The sequence below is a fragment of the Chinchilla lanigera genome, unplaced genomic scaffold (assembly GCF_000276665.1).
Source record: "Chinchilla lanigera isolate Chin_1 unplaced genomic scaffold, ChiLan1.0 scaffold00008, whole genome shotgun sequence".
NCBI classification, from domain to species: Eukaryota; Metazoa; Chordata; class Mammalia; order Rodentia; family Chinchillidae; genus Chinchilla; species Chinchilla lanigera.
This window is the reverse complement of record NW_004955409.1, coordinates 36669232-36686030: the sequence shown is the minus strand read 5'-3', so window position 1 is coordinate 36686030 and position 16799 is coordinate 36669232. Positions and strand designations below refer to the sequence as shown.

The 16799-nt window shown below is 41.4% G+C and overlaps 1 pseudogene; it reads left to right on the top strand.

Annotated features, from left to right (window-relative positions):
• Positions 1–2411: 2411 nt before the first annotated feature.
• LOC106147683 lies at positions 2412–5762 on the top strand (annotated as a pseudogene).
• The last annotated feature ends 11037 nt before the right edge of the window (positions 5763–16799 follow it).

Below are 16799 nucleotides of genomic sequence, written 5' to 3'. Positions count from 1 at the left end.
GCAACCCTACTCCACTGCTTGTGGGAGTGTAGACTGGTGAAACCCCTGTGGAAGTCAGTAGGATATTCCTCAAAAAGCTAGGATTAGAGGTCCCATTTGACCCAGATAGTCTCCTTCTGTGTATCTTCCCAGAAGAGTGAAAAACATCATATAACAGCAAAGGCAATCTTGGCCGACAGAGGCAAGGAAGGAGACATCACATTTCCTGACTTGAACTTCTACTATAAAGCTACTGTGATAAAATCAGCATGGTACTGGCAAAAAAACAGACCTGAAGATCAATGGAACAGATTAGAAGATGCAGACATAACTAGAAACACACTCAGCTACCTCATCTTTGACAAAGGGGCCACTATCATAACTTCTATTTAATATATTTCTGGAAACATTATCCAGGCCAATTAGACAAGGGAGACAAATAAAAGGAATAAGGATAGGAAAGAAGTTAAATTATATTTAAAAAGTTATATTTAAGAAGTTAAATTATATTTAATATATACACCCATATTTATAGCAGCACAATTTATAATAGTTAAATCTTGGAAGCAATCCAAATGTCCATCAACCAAGGAATGTATAAAAATGATATAATATTTTTATACAATGATATACTACTGAGCCATAAAGAAGGATGAACTTGAGACTTTTATAGGTAAATGGATGCAACTAGAAACCATACTCATAAGTGAAGTAAATCAGACCCACATGTGTAAATATTCTATTGTCGCCCTGCTGTAAGAAATTTAAAAAGTGAATAATGTCTGCAATGTACAATAGATATTGCAAAATGAGAAGTACTTACTTAAAAGGAAAAAATAACTAGGAGTGGGGAAAGGGAAAAGGAAGGAGGGGAAAAGGAGAAAAATTCAAGGTAGCTATACTATTAATGTCTTTTTGTTCATTGAAAAGGAAGGTTTGTGTTAATATAAGTTGGAGAAATTTTTATGCCCATATCTTGTACTCTGAGTAAATGTTTTGAGGTTGACAATATGTAATGTTTTAACTATTGTTATTCTCCTATTACTTTGTTATGAAATTTTGTTTCACCCTTTTTCAATAAAAAAATGAGTGAGTGGAAGTCCCTTTTGGCTTGTGACCAGACCTTACACTGGGCTTTGTTCATCTCACACACCTCTGACTGATGTCCCAACCTCATTACAATGCTCTAATATTTAATCTCAAATCTCCTAAAATATCCTATTTTTAGGGTCCAAGAATGGTGTAGTTGGAAAACCAGTTTCTCTCAGGCAATCAGAGTTTGTATCTAGTCTCTGTCACTTCTTAGATGTTAAACTTATTACTGCCAGGACAGCCCTCTTGCTTCATCCTCTATAGCCATGTGGCCATGGTCTTTTAGGGGCCTGATCTAATGGGAAAAGGCTTGACACTTCTTGTATCTCAGACTCAGGGACAGGGGTTTATTGACTGATGAATGCCCACTGGCACCAGGGGAATGGGCAGGGCACTGTCTCACCACAGTATTCACAGATGAATCTATTCATAGTTACATTTTTTCCTGTGTCCCTCCAATTCCACTTGCTCTCTGGCTGCTGTAATGAGCTACCATATATGAGTCTTTCCCACTGGTAGGAGGAGGGAGGTTTTTTTGCTGCAGGGGTATTGTCTTATTTTTGATGTTTCATGGTCTGTAACATTACCCATTTAAGACACTATATTTCAGAACTGTTTAGTAATTGCAGACTTCTTAGATCCCTGTGATGTCTTAAATCATTGCTGTTTGCTGCCATTGCCCAGCCTTCATAAGAACTGAATATATGAGAAATTCCAGCTACCCAGACAGTTCTGTAAAGGACAGTGGAAACGTTATTTGCTCTTCCTTTAGGACAAATGACAGGGGCTTAGCTAGCCCCAGTCAAGAGTGCTCAGACCTTTTTAACTAAGGAACTGCAGAGGGGGAGCATGTTCTTCGGCAGAAAAGTTTCTAAATTGCAGAGAAAAGCTGTTAGACTTAGAGAAAGTGTAATTTATACCAGAGCCCTCTGGCTAGAACAAAGGGAAAAAATGCTGTGCAGTTAAAAAAGATTCTCTACAATTTAGGCTGAGTGCCCAGCAAGTTTACTACTGTTCTGATGGAACATTACTTTTAAAAGCTCTTTTTAACAAAATTGGTATGAAAATATCCTTATCTATAAAATATTACTATATATATATAAATTTGTGAGAATTAAAGGAGGTAACCTTTGTGAAGACCTCATATGTAGCAGGCACTCAATAATTTCTCCTCCCTACTTAGAAGGATTTGGAGGCTGCTCTTGGGTGAAATCAAGTAACTTAGTTTGTGTAACAATCAGGGTCCAGGGAGCTGGATGGAGAGAGGCGAAGCCACTTCTATCCCTTCCTGCAGAATTGGCTTTGCCATAATCTGTTGTCTGGCCCAGGATGGAGCCCACATGGTTATCAGCAGCCAGAAACAGCAGAATGTGGCCCAGGCTGTGCTAGAGACCCAGACCCTCAGATATGACCGGAACTACAGAACTGGAGCTGCAGTTCCAAAGACCCCAAGGGATCGATCCATGTTAAAGTCTGAGTGCACAGCTCATGTACACACAGTTGTTGGGTTAGGAGTCCACTAGACGGGCCACTGAGTAAGAGCAGTGCTTATGTGAGCTGGAAGAGGCAGATCAAGAGCATGAAGGAGGATGAAATGGGTAGATACTGTGGTAGAGAATGGGCGCACTCAGTGGTCAGACCAGTGGAGGTGCCTTCCAGTGTGGAGGGAAAACAGAGAAAGAATTGGTTAGAAATGGAATGGTTGAAAGTGGGGTTACCTAGTGAGTGAAGATGTGGATGGGTAGGGCCCAAGGACCAAGTAGACATTTTGCAGAGGGCAGAGATTAGATGCTTCAAGGAGGTTAGAACAAATATTTTACTCAACCTTTGAATGTAAGGATCTGACTCCGCGGTGGAACAGTTTCAGAATGGCCAGACAGGACTTAGTTATTTTTCTCTGGGTCATTACCCCTTACTGCATTCCTTCCCTTGCAACTCTGCCATTTCCTTCACAGGCAGTGGAGCTCTGTGGGGGCATGGACTTCCTGATGTATGTGGCAGGGGTCAGGCCTCTGGTGGAGAGGACTCTGGGAACCAGTGAGCAGATCTGGGACAAGGAAAGAATGGAGGAAGGATCTTATATGCTCCATATGGCACTCTGTGCATCGCATTTGCACATGAACATGTGTGCACACAACACATACCTAAGTTTCCATATATCCTGTCCACACTGGCTCTGCTGTCATTCTGGACCCTCCTGAGATAGGTCAGTCCTGGGCCCCTCCTGACCAGGGAATGGTGGAGAATGGGCCTGAGATTTGCATGTGCCATTTACTTCTCAGGAATTTTTCTTTGTGCTGACTACTCCTTTCCTTCTCTCAGGTAGTCTCTGCCCTCCTTCCTGTGGTTCTCACATTCCATGGTCCTCCCTATCCTTCAGCCACACTCAGGCTTTTCCAGATGAAAAGAGGGAAAAAGCCCTGGTCTGAGCCCCAGCGCTACAAAAACCAGTCAACCAACCAACAAACCAGCCAGCTAGTCAGCCAACCATTGGCCAACCAACAGAATAAATGAAAACCAGCCCTGGTTCTGAACACTTCCTGACATACACTAGATGCTGAATGTAGGTTCCCTGTTTTCCCTCTGGACAGAGACACAGTGGGTTCACTCCTTCTTATATTCCCCTCAGCGCCTCACCCTTGTGTATCCTGCGGCCACCCAGTGGCAGGCTGGGCTGGGACCCATTAGTGATGCCCTTATCCCACCAGAGCTTCTAGGATGCATAAACATTACTTGTGCTCTGATCTCCAGAAGTGCTGTCTCTCAGCCTTGGGTTTCTGCTGAAGCAGACACTGCTTTGGTTATGTTTATGGGGTAGCAGTGAACTTAGAGTCCATTACTTTAGAGGTCCAGCTTCTCTGCAGTGTTCCAAATAGTTTCCTAACCATTTATGCTTTTTGTGTAATGCTAGTTTTCTATTAACATGCAAATACAGTTTCCTGGTTATGTCTCTTAATTGAATTCATTTCTCATATCATCCCATCTCCTTTTCTCCTCATACAGGAAGCTCTGTGGTTCTGATCTCATCTGTGGTAGCTTATGTGCCAATACCAGTGAGTATGAAACCCTCCACAGGGATGGGTGAAGGTCAGCTGATTTGGCTTTTTGTGAGGCCTTACAGTGGGGTGTGGGACAACCAACTGTCAATCCTGGACAAAATGAAAGTAAGATGCATACTGCCATACTAACATCCTGAGTGCTACAGACCAGATATTATAATCTTATTTCACCATATCTTGGAAGCCCAAGGACATTAAGCCATTTCCCCAAGGTAAGTGTAGTCAGCTACATTACTGCAAAGACTGGACCCCTGGGTCTCCTACTTCCACTTTCCTGTCTGAATGTTCAAAAATTAGTGTAGCTTTCTCTGTGTCAGGTGTGGATACACATGACAGCAACTGGTGGACATCTCTCTAAGCTTGGAGAGGCTCCTCCATCTCAGAACTTCACTCCTTGAAAATTATTATAGGGTGATGAGGGTTGGGGGGGAATTTTTGTTTGGGCCTAGAGTCAGGCATATCCTCTTAGTCTGTGAGCTAGAGTGACAACTTTGGTTGTTTGGTTAAGACCCCTTGCTCCCATGCTGGTCTGCTTTGTCTACTTCTTTTTGCTTTTCAGAAGCTCGGAGTCTACAACACTAGCAAGACAGCCATGTTGGGTCTCTGTAAGTCTCTGGCCATGGAGCCGGCTCTAAAAGGTCTCCAAGTAAACTACCTAGTGCCAGAAATAATCAAGACAGACTTTATGCAATTGGTGAGGATGGTAAGCGCCTGCTTTTTTCACTCCTTGTCCCATGGTCCTGTTGGTCTCTCCTCCCACTAGGTTCTTATATGAACTGAGGCCTCCAGAGATGGCACGAGGGCTGGAACCTTAGCTCAGGCTTATCACACTCAGAGGCTCTGCCCTACAGCCTTCAGGACTGCCAGCCTCTTACTCCCTGCAGAGCAATGGGGTTTCTAATCTTCTGTGGGGAACAAATTAGAGTGAAGTTATCTTCTCACAGAAGCACCAGTTAGTGATGCTGCTTTTCCCACCCCACCCCGTCAATAGTCCTGTGTCTAGCACTGACTCTGGAATCCTTGCCTAGGAGAAGACGTTACCATACTTGTAACCAGAATTGAGCAAATTCTGGATTGCCATGCTAAGTGGGGTTTGGGGTTTTAGTGGTCTGTGTCTGCTTGGAGGGAAAATTCAATTTCAAGAAGAGATAGGTGTTCCTCTCCCATCTTCTTCCAGTCCACTAGCAGTTATGCCTTTCTGGAGTCTGCAGACAGCATGGGCTTGTTTAGGGGCAGGAGGATGGGTGTGAGCCCATATAACCTTCCATAGAAGCTGGTAAGGTATTGTTCTGTTAGGGCAAATACTAGCACCTGACCCCTGCTGGTAGAACCTGAGGTCAGATTCACCACTGCAAAGTCTGCTACTTTGGCTCTACTCTTCCCTTCAGGTATGGGGAACACTGTGCTGACATTGTGTCCCTTTTGTGCTCTGCAGATATCAGTTACATCACTGGGGAGAACAACACGGTGGTTGGCTACTCTCCTAGGCTGAGACAAAGACAGTGTGACCATGATCCTAAAAGTAAAATGGGGGGCTTGGTTGGGAATATGAAGGTGGAGAGTTGTAGAGGTCTTCAGGGTCCAAGGTGTAATGGGGAAACTTGCTCAAGCAATGAGAAGGAAAATGAATGATGTAATTTTTTCATTTGGAAATAAACATATCTAGAAATCTGGGCTCACTCCTGTTTGGCTAGTGATTTGTTGCAATTCCCTTGACCTAGAAGCTTCATTCTTGGATTAGCCTCTTCCCTTATTGTCATCCTTCATCCCTGAGTGGTTTTACCTCTTTCCTTCCTTTCATTCCTTTCCATGAAATTGGACATTGGGCTGGATATTTTCATCTGCTCTCCATGCACTCTGTGTACTCATCTGTCCTGCTCTGAACCCCTAGGTGGACATGAAGAGATGCTTGAACTTGACCTCTAGCTTCCAGTTAAGTTTGGTCAGTGAGAGGCACTGAGGAGGTGGGAGGGCAGAGGACAGTGAGATCAGAGAATTCATTTCTCAGGATCACTTCTAGGATTCCCAGAATTTCTTTCTGTTGCCATGTGTAAGCTGTTCTGTCTACCCAAGCTTAGCTCTTGTCAGGCAATATCTTCCACACAGGTAGATTTCCCGTAGTTACTTCCTCTTGTCCTTGTTGGATGCTCTAAACCTTGTCAACTCAGTTGTAAATGCTTTTTAAAATTACATTAAGAAGTTTCACTTTTAATGGACACAATAATTATACAAGTTTATGGGATACAGTGTAATGCTTTAATACATGTATATGTTGTGTAATGATTAAATCAGGATAATTAGTATACCCACCACATCAAACATTTATTATTTCTTTGCAGCAAAACATCTAAAATTTCCTCTTCTATTAATACTTTTTTTTTTTTTTGGTACCAGGAATCAAACTCAGGACCTTGTGCTTGCCAGGCAGGTGCTTGTGCTGTTGAGCTACATCCCCGGCCCATAAAATTTCCACTTCTAGCTATTTTGAAATATATAATATATTGTTAGTAATTGCAGTCACCCTCTGTTATGGTTTAGATCTAAAAAGTCCCTTAAAAGTCTCATGTGTAGCTAAGATAATTGTACTACTAGTTTCTAATAGTTCATTGAAAAGAATAGTTAATGTTTATATTGTTTGATCAATTTTGCATGTCAGTATTTGGTAATCTGAGCAACTACTTTGAAGATAACAATATACAATATAATAACCATGGTTAATTTCCTATCATCTTGTTTTGAGACTCTGTATCATTTTTATTGCTTTTTAAAAATTCTCTTTTAAAAAAGTTTCATGCGTTCAGATATGCAGCTTTTGGAAGGTGATTGGATTATGAAGGCACTATACTGATAGGGAGATTAACACACTGATATGTTCATAGCTGAGTGTACTCTTAAGAGGTGGGGCCCGGCTGGAGGAGGTGTGTCACTGAGGGGTGATCTGGAAGAGGATGTTCTTTTTTCCCCTCAGTTCAGTTGTGCAAACATTTATTGAATATCTGTTAAGTGCAAAGAATTGTGTCAGGTGCCATGGGAAATAAAGAGTAGACACAGATGGTTCCTGCCCATGAGAAGCTCACAGTCTAGAGAGGGAGGTAAAACACAGTACACAGTCAGCCTCAGCAGCACCAGCCCAAGTGGCAGAATCTTATGCCAGAAGTGACACACAAATGGCCATGGGATCACACAACACTTGTTATGGTTTAGGGGTTTATTGCAAAGGAACAATATAATACAGGACACATATTTTATAAGATTATTTATAATAGTCACCCAAAGAATCATACACCAGACAGTACAGGAAATCTGTCCACACACTAAGGACCAAAGAATCCAGCCGAGGGCCAGAGTCCTGTGATAATGTCCTGCATGAGTCCAGCTGAAGACCTACAGCCCATAACAATGCCCCCCATGAGGCCAACTAGAGGCCTAGAGCCCACTACAATGCCTCATGCCAGCCTATTTCATGGATCTGTGCTGGGAAGGCCCAAAGATTAGTGGTGGAATCTTTCCACAGACTTTTTAGTCCGTGCTAGTGGGATGAAGGATCTGTGCTAGCAGGCTGAGGGATCTGAACTGGAACCAGGAAGCAATGCTCAAAGTAAGAACCAGAGCTCCCCTAAAAAGCACCATAGCACCCTCAGTGACAGTGAGGTCCTGAGCTCCTCTGATGAAGAAGATAGCTGAATTCCCATCAGGAAAGCCAAAGCAGCAAGCTTCTCCAGGAGACTGGCAGTGCACCATCTTCCCCTCTGGAGCCAGGAAGCGAAGCTCAAAGTGAGGACTAGAGCCCTTGCAAAGTGAACTGAGGCTATTCTGAGTGCCAACAAGGTGCCGAGCTCCTTGGAGGATGACAATAGCCAAGATCATCAGGAAAGCCAGCATGACAATTTCCTCCAAAAGAACAAACTGCTCCTTACAGCTTCTATCAACTCCCAACAGCCTTCCTCAGCTCCCAACAGCCTTCCTCAGCTCCCAACAGCCTTCCTCAGCTCCCAACAGCCTTTCTCTGCTCCGAACAGCCTTACTCTTCTTCTCCAGTTCTGCCTCTTGTGCTGCTGGCAACAGTCCTCAAGTGGGCCTCCCACAACCATCAACACACTTATTCAGTTTAGCTGGGTGTTATAAGTTGACCACCAGTTGTCAATCCACTACAACACCACAAGGCAACTTCTGGTCAGAGTTCTGGGCAAGGGCACAGAGAGGACTTGGGCCTGGGCATCTGAGGAGGGAAGACATTGGGAGAAGGGCACTTCTAGCAGAGAGAAGAGGAAATGCACATGTACATAGACCCACAGGTAACTGAGGAAATCTGAGTGCTGGTGTGAGAATTTGGGTAGGAGATACAAAGTGGGCACTCAAGTATGGCTGATAGGTGGATATCTGTGGACACTAAGCTCAGGGGGTCTGAATTTGAGCTGTAGTCTAACAGCCATTGAAGATCACAGAAGAGGAAGAAGAGTGATAAGAAATGGGTTTCTGGAAGATACATGGAAAGGTATATTCTTTTTCCTTTGTTTGTTTTGTTTTTTGAGAGAGTGTCACTGTGCAGTTCAGGCTTGCCTTATATTCACCACATAGCCTAGGCTCACCTTGAACTTATGGCAGTTTCCTACCTCAGGCTGCCATGTGTTGGGATTGCAGATGTGTGCCACCACACCTGGCAGGAAGGGTATATTCTTGACCCTGGCTCCTGCCTTTTTCTTTATGTCTTCTCGCTCTCTATGATTTCTGGCTGCTGTGGATTGAGCAGCTTTTCTCCACCATGCAAATTCTGCTAGTATGCAATTGACCATGGACTGAGCCCTTTGAAATCATGAACCAAAATAAACCTCTCTTCCTTAATGTTGCAGGTATCAATTATTTTGTCTTAGTGGTGGAGAAGCTGACTAATCCTTGCTATGCAATCAAGCACCAAATACTTGCTGTGCAATAGAGCACTAATTACTCATTTTCAGTATAGTTTAGCTGTTGTGAATAGTTCTACAATAAATATGGAAGAACAGACATTTCTTACACATATTAACTTTATTTCTATTGAGTATATACACCTATTTAAATTATGGGACTTACATTATATAATGAAATTATGGGCTTATATGGTAGGGAGTTTTAATTTTGGGAGGAAGTGCTGTAATGTTTTCCTGAAAGACTGAACTTACCTATATTCCCATCAATCATGTGCAAGTGTTTCCTTTTCTCCACATTTTTGCTAGCCCTTATTACTTTTTGTCTTTTTGGTAAAGTCATTCTAATTAGAGTTAGAATGATTTACATTTCCCTGTTGACTAATAATGTATTTTCATATACCTGTTGGCCACTTGTGTGTGTTTTTTTTGAGAAGTGCCTGTTTAGGTATTCTGCACATTTAAAAAATCAGATCTTTTTTCTTTGTCATAGTGTTGTTTCATTTTGTTACATTTTTCAGATATTAACCGCTTGTCACATGCATAGTTTGCAAATATAATGGATCATACAAGAAGAACACATTCTGAGAAGTGTGTTTTTAGATGATTTCATCATTGTGCAAATTTTATAGAGTGTAGCTTCTTAAACGAAGATAGCTAGATGTCTCTAGGTGACATAATCTTGTATGTGGAGCTCATGTATGACTAAAATGTCCTTATATGGTGAATAATTGTATTTTCTCTCATTCTGTAGGTTTTCTTTTTATTCTACTGATTATTTACTTTGCTGTTTAGATGGATTTTAGTTTGATGTAATCTTGCTTGTCTAGTTTGTTTTTGTTGCTATGCTTTTGTGGCTTTATCCAAACAATGCATGAGTTTCCCTGATATTTTCTGTTGCTTTGGTAACAACTCTGGTCTTAATTCTTTGTCTTTGTTTTTGTTTTTTTTTTTGTCTTTTTGAGACAGGCTCTCGCCAAGTAGTTCAGGCTGGCCTTGAGCTCACTTTGTAGCCCAGGCTAGTCTCGAACTCACAACGATCCTCCTGCCTCAGCCTCCTGAGTGCTGGGATTACAGGCTTGCCCCACCACACCTGGCCTCAGTCTCAATTCTTTTGTCTAGCTGAACTGCTTTCAAATGCAGGCTTTGGGAGTAAGTTACATGAGTCTTATAATTTCTTCAACTTTGCAACACTTCAGTCTTTACTAAATTATTTTCCATTCTGCCCTTTCCTCTTCTCTCCTTGTGGAACTCCAGTTATGAGTTATACCACTTTGTATTATCTCAGAGGTTTGTGAAGCTCTGTAACTCTTCCACCCTTTTCTCCCTGTGCTTTATTTTAAGTATAGTCTATTGATATATCTTAAAATTCATATTGAACTATCTGCTGTCATTCCTCTCATTAATGGAAGACTGGCTTACAATCTTCCTTTTTACCCCTACTCCCACTCTTATCCTGAGTGACTTCATTGATCTTTTCTTCTGAAGTGCCTAACTTGCTATTACTCTTTTAAAGAGATGGTATTTTTTTGTCTCTAGGTATTCTAAACTATATCTAATTTTTAAGAAGACTGGGAAATGTATACCATCTATATGCTCAGGATGAAAAGGAAAATAAGGTTTGGTGAAGCTGCCAGCCCCTGACACAATGGTCCATTCTAGATTCCCTCATCTCTCAAATCTTACATAGTTTTCTTCCTGCTGCCCACTTTGATTTTATCTCTGGCCTCATTCCCCCTCATGTACTCTATTCCAGTGACATTGGACCTCCTGTAGTTTGTGTTAGTCAGTCTTATTGCTGTAAACAAATAACTGAGAAAAGCAAGTTAGGGAAAAAATATTTTGACTCATAATTTCAGAGGTTTCAGTCCATGGTCAGCAGACTCCATTACTTTAGGCCTGTGGTAAGCCAATGACGTCATGCAAGAAGGGCATGGTAGAGGAAAGCTACTCACTTGATAGCAGCAAGGGAGAATAGAGGGAAAGAAAGGTCTGGGAACCATATATAGTCCCCAAGGTGACCCACTACACCTTCAAATAGGCCTCATCTCTTAAGTTTCCATTACTTCTTAATGATTTCACCAAATTATAATGTCATCAATGGATTAACCCCGTGATAGAGTTAGAGTCCCCATGAACAAATTGATTTTTGAAAACTTCACCTCTGAACACACAAGATTTTAAGAAGCCATTTTGTATTTAAACCATAACAGTTTCTTACACAAAATCTTTTCATGCTATAGATGATTAGTCTTTACTGTCAATTTGATTGGCCTGAGAGACACTTAGGAGATTAATAAACACACTTTTAGGTGAATCTGGGTGGATCATTGGTATGTGACCTTGGGGACTGCATTTGGTCCCTTACCTCTTTCTCTTGAGTTCTTCCCCTGATCTCTGCTTTCTTGTTGTCATAGGCTGAGCAGCTGTCCTCTACCATACCCTTCCACAGCCATGTTTCGGCCTTGGAGCCAGCTGACCATGGGCTGAAACCTCCAAAACTATGAGCCAAAGTAAATGTTTCTCCTCTAAATTTTCTCAGATGCAGTATTTGATTACACTGACAGAACTAACTTACACACATAGGCTTCCCTCTTTCCCTGGAATACTTTCTTTTTCATACTCTTTCAGACCTCCATTTAGCTCACAGAGCAAACATACCTCTTCTGAGATATCTTCCCTTAACTACATTTGTAATGTTGCTCATATCCTCATCACTTTCCATGACATTGTCCTATTTTATTCACAGCACCTTTCACACTTTGACCTTATTGTTTTTTGAGTGTTTGCTTTACTTTTTTGGGGGGTGACTAGGAATCGAACTCAGGACCTTGCACTTGCCTGGGAGACACTGTGCTGCTAAGCTATATCCCAGGCCCCTTGAATGTTTGCTTTTAAAAAATCAAATTCACTCAAATATAGATTCCATAAGACCATGAACCTTATCAGTCTTGTTCATGATTAGCCACATAAAAGATGTTCAATAAATATTTTTTGAACAAGTGAACTGCCATCCCTTTCTGGCTCAGCATTTCTGCACACACTTCAAACTGAGGAGATTACACACACTAAATCACATAAATCTAATAGGGGTCATTTTAGCAAGCATTACAAATAGATGAAATGCTTTCAGTTCTGAGTAGAAGATGTCTTCTCTGATGCCCCACTCACTCCTTGACTTCATTAATTTATTCATGTACACATTTGTTCATTCATTCATAAATGTTCTGCACTTTTATCTAACATCTAGTATTTTCCAGGTAGAAGTGAGAAGAGAATGGTGAGTGAGAAGTATACATTTCTACGTGTCATCATGCATCTACTGTTCCACTGACTCAGTCCTCCTCCACTACCTTGTGTAAATGTGCTTTCACAGATTCATGCCTTTTGTTTTTCAACTCCTTCTTGACACCATCTTCCATTTCTTCACCAGAATGTGAACACCCCAAGTGGAAGACCACCAAGATAATATGGCAGGGAGCATTTAGTACCTGACATCACCCTGGAACTTAGATGGTGGTAAGTGCTTCATAAATGCTTTCTGACTGAACAAGTTGCTGTAACTCCTCTTATTCACAGAAGACTGGTTCACAATCTTCCTCTTTAATGCAGCTACCACTCTCATCCTGGGTGACTTCATCGATCACCTAATTCATTACTTAAACTTACAATTTCTTTGACATCCTCAGTTCCAGTGGGCTGCAGCTCAACTTCACTTCAGTGACTCCCAACTACAGTGTTGGCTTAGCCTTCTCATCACCCAAGTCTCATCTTGAAATAGTAAACATATAGTTCCTACTCTCTGGCCATAAATCCTGTTCTTCCACTTGTTTCATTTTTTTCCCTGTTTTTTTATAGTGCATATTTGTAGCACATGTTTACATACCTTGTGTTGAGTTGGTGCATTACATAACACATCTTAATTCCTTTATTCATCCCCTTTCCCTTCCCTCGCTATATCTCTTGATCCTCTTCTCATTTGAGGAACATTCATCTCCCCGATTCCTATTGTCTATCTTTTGTTTTGCTCTTTATTTATAATCTGAGTTTCTCATGTAAGAGAAACCATGAAATATTTCCCTACAAATGACTTAAGTTCATCTCTTTATGACAGAGTAGTACTCCATCGTGTGCAAATACCACTTTCCTCTTGCACTGGCTCTTCAGCATTATGAAGAATTCCTGTTCCCTGACTCCAGTATTGTCCTAGTTTATAAATTTCTTACTCCCTTGGTTTTGCCCTTGATGTAGCCTTGACTGCACAGTATATCACTGTAACGTCTTGTCAGTTACCTCAGTTACTTTCCTCACTGCTTTTTCACTGTACACCTTTGGGAAAACCCTAGCACATGGTTAATACAAATATCTTCTATAGCTAAGTTGTGGAAAATTGGAGGTCTTCACTAAAGAATTATGGTTTCCTATATAATTTTCATGTTCAACATCATCTGGCAATCTTTATACACAATCCTACTCAAGTTCATCTCTCTCCTCAACACATATTTAAACCTTCACCAATTAAACTAATTTGCTAAGGCTACCATGACAAAGATCACTAGGCAGCGCAGTGGCTTAAAGGATATAATTTATTTTCTCATGATTTTAGAGGTTGGTAGGCCAAGATCAAGGTGTTGGGAGAGTCTATTTCTTATAAGGCCTCTTTCTTGGCCTATAGATGGCTATCTTCTCCTTTTGTCTTCACATGGTGCTGGTTTATATTCCGTTTCTGTCTGGGGTGACAGGTCCCGAGAATGAGGTGTCCAAGGATGAAAAGAAAAACAAGATAGAGAGAGTTATGGGATCAGGGGGCTTGCAGCCTCTCAGACTGAAGCCTCGGTTTCATTTTCAGTAATCTTTTATTGAGAAAGAACAAAGGAAGCAGAAGGGCAAATGGGAGGATATCAACACGTTTAGCGAGGACAATACAACTCAATTATCACAGGAATGAGACGACTTAGTTAGCCATCATGTTATCATTCCTTCAGCGTATCTCAGGAAAGCATCTAGTGTTGTCCCATGGCTTTCTACAGGGATACAGATACCTGCAATCATTTCCTTTTACACCAATGCTTTTGCTAGACTTCCTCCAGAGCCAAACAATCATGTGGCTTGGTCAGGCCTGAGGTAATACATTGAAAGGTTAACTAAAGAATGTTCTTCTCCACCACATGGCCTCTGCTCCATCTGTCTGTGTTCTAATCTCTTCTTTTAAGGACATCAGTCATTTTGCCTTAAGTACCTCTTTAAAGACTGCTTCCAGTACAGTAGCATTCTGAGATACTAAGGGCAAGGACTTCAGTGTAAAAATGGGAAGGGGAATACAAAGCAGCCTAAGCATCAGTTGTCTTACATCTGCTTCCTTGCTACCTCACCCTTCATCTTCATAAAGAAGACAGAAATAATAATTTGCCCTCTTTCATTGTCTTACGATTTTGAGGAGTTTTCTTTCCTTATACAGTGAAGGCTGTTGTGCTTTGAATGATTATATCCCTGCAAAATTCATGCTGAAACTTAATCATAAACACAACAATATGAGGAGGAAGGGCCTTTCGATTATGGTTAGGAAATGAGTGCTGTATTGTTAGCATGGATGATGGGGTCAGGGACAGGTTCCTAGGTCCTTGTGTGTGAACAAAGAATTGAACCTGGCCTGCAATGATAAGAAAAAAGCAGCAAAGTTTATTAAGGTTATAGTATGCTCAGAGGGAACAGGCTTCTGCCAGTGAAAGAAAAAGGCATGCAGGCTGAGGGCATAAGGTGTAGGGGTTCAAAGTGTTGTGCCAGTTCTGTGGTACCTCCCATTGGCGTCTTCCAGAGCTTGGTTGACAACATGATTGACAGGGTGCTGAGTCATGTCAGCTGCATCTATTGCACATCCTTTCCCACAGTTCACTGTTACAATTGCATGTATGAGATGCAGTCCATATGCATGAAGTTTTAATGAATTGCAAGTGAGGAAAAGTTGTTGTAGGTCATGCCATAAGGTCTTGTGCACATGCATTCTGATTCGAAATTTTCCAGAGCAGGCTTGGCGGGTGTCTTTGCTTTTCTTATCTCTGCCTTCATAAGTAAGCATTAGGACAAGGATTGAGGGGGTTGGTTTTGGGGAATTTCCCAGTTTCAGGTGAGTGGAGCATAGTGATCCAGCAATGAGTGGAGGGGAACAGCCCCATCACTCCAATTATACTATCTATATCACTACCATATGGATGGGGTTAGTACCCTTTAAAAGGGTTTGAGGCAGTGAGCTTATCTCTTCTACCATATGAGGACACATTCATTTCTTTTGCCCCAGAGATGATAGAAACTTGGAAGAAGCAAGAGAGCCTATACCAGAAAACAAATCTGCCAGAGCCTTGGTCTTAGACTTTCCAGACTCCAGAATTGCAAGGGAATAAATTTTTGTTGTTGATAAATTACGCAGCTTAAGGTTGTTTGTTGTTGTTTTTTTGGTTTTTTTTGAGACACGTTCTTGCTCTGTAGTTCAGGCTGGTCCTGAACTCACTTTGTAGCCCAAGCTTGCCTCAAAACCAATTTTCATGATGTTTCATTTAGAAGCATGAAGAAGTTCATTAGGCAGAATTTAAAGTGTACACTCAAAGAAAACAGAATGTAAGCCCTCAAAGGAGAGATGCATTATGCTCTGGAGCTGGGGATAGTTGTGTGATTTGGGGAGTGAAAAAATCTGTGGAATTTGTGAATCTATAAAAAGTTTGGGTTTGGTTTACAGGAGAAAAGTGATGGCCTACCCACAGATAGAAAGGTAATGGCTCATTTTACAGCTAAGAAACTGTCTTAGTTTGCAGAAGAAAGCCCCAGGCCTATACATTGTATTATTATTATTAATTATTATTATTATTATTATTATTATTATTGGTGATATAAGGTGTTTTGCACAAAAACATTTTTTGAAACCTTGGAATCTGTTTCTCTATCTTAAGGTCAGACTTCTGCTCTTCAGCTTACCTACTAAGGTAATTTATGGACTTACAGTATCTTTAAGGGGTTTTTGGTGTGATGGGTCTGGAAGATAAAACGGAGAAACCTAAGAAGCATAGGAGTACAGATATGGATAGCCGTGGGTAAATTTGATTGTAAGATTGCAGTCTTTTGAAAAATACAATTTTGAAATTACAGTTCTCATCTCCCACCTATCTCACTCATTTCTCCCATCTTACCTAAGTAAACAGAACACAAGAGCTGTGTGGGGCAATACCATGTGTAGCTGTTTAGTCAGGGCCACCACAGAGAGCCTTTGCTAGGGTAATGTCTGGTGGAACCACGACAGTGGGGCCACCCTTAATATCCTGGAACTGTAGTATCCAGCACGCAACCCCAGCATGGCAGAGTCATAGGCACAGGACTGTAACCTGTGAGAGCTCTGACATGAACTGCAGCTAGCCGAGCCCTAGGGGCATTCACTATTCGGGGGCCCAACTTTGCTCCAGTGTATTCAGAAGGCAGGACATGGAGTCAAAGAAAAATTATTCTTTTTTGGGTACCGGGAATTGAACTCAAAACCCCATGCTTGCCAGGCAGGCACTACACCACTGAGCTAAATCCCTGGCAGAAAAATATTCTTAAGCCTCAGTATTTAATATTGTTCACCTTCTTGGAGTTTGACTCTATTACTTATTCAAACTCCATTACTTCATTCCTCTTTCCTATTTCTCCCTTTAGAAAATGGAGTATCTATCCTATGTCTGACCTACAGTTGCATTTTAGAAATGCATAACTTGTTTGATTTCACAGGCTCACAGCTGGA